Raw genomic sequence first — 740 nt, 5'->3', positions numbered from 1 at the left:
GAGTACAACACATCACAACTAACCCTTATCACGGTGAGAGTAATCCTGCTTCTTTCTGTAGTCTTTCAATGTCTCGTTGCAGTCATGTTGAGTATCTTTTATTTAATAGTCTGTTCATGCTCTTTTCCTATATCCTTTAAATGTGTCTTTGTAGTCTTATTGTGTTTCTTTGTAGTTATTTGCAATCTCTTTGTAATTGCTATGTGTCTCTTGGAAGCCATTTCTTGTCTCTTTTTAGTCCTTTAAGTCACTTTGTAGGTTTATTGTCTTGCTTCGTAGTATTACTTCTAGTGTCTCTTTGTAGTCCTTTAGTGTCTCTTTGTAGTTCTTAGTGTGGCTTTGTAGTTCTTAGTGTCTCTTTGTAGTTCTTAGTGTGGCTTTGTAGTTCTTAGTGTCTCTTTGTAGTTCTTAGTGTGGCTTTGTAGTTCTTTAGTGTCTCTTTGTAGTTCTTAGTGTCTCTTTGTGTCTCTTTGTAGTTCTTAGTGTCTCTTTGTAGTTCTTAGTTTGGCTTTGTAGTCTTTTAGTGTCTCTTTGTAGTCCTTTAGTGTCTCTTTGTAGTTCTTAGTGTGGCTTTGTAGTTCTTAGTGTCTCTTTGTAGTTCTTAGTGTGGCTTTGTAGTTCTTAGTGTCTCTTTGTAGTTCTTAGTGTCTCTTTGTAGTTCTTAGTGTGGCTTTGTAGTCCTTTAGTGTCTCTTTGTAGTTCTTAGTGTCTCTTTGTAGTTCTTAGTGTGGCTTTGTAGT

Source organism: Notothenia coriiceps, unplaced genomic scaffold, assembly GCF_000735185.1.
Source record: "Notothenia coriiceps isolate Sejong01 unplaced genomic scaffold, NC01 NC01_scaffold00002653, whole genome shotgun sequence".
Taxonomy (NCBI): domain Eukaryota; kingdom Metazoa; phylum Chordata; class Actinopteri; order Perciformes; family Nototheniidae; genus Notothenia; species Notothenia coriiceps.
This window is presented reverse-complemented; position numbering follows the sequence as displayed.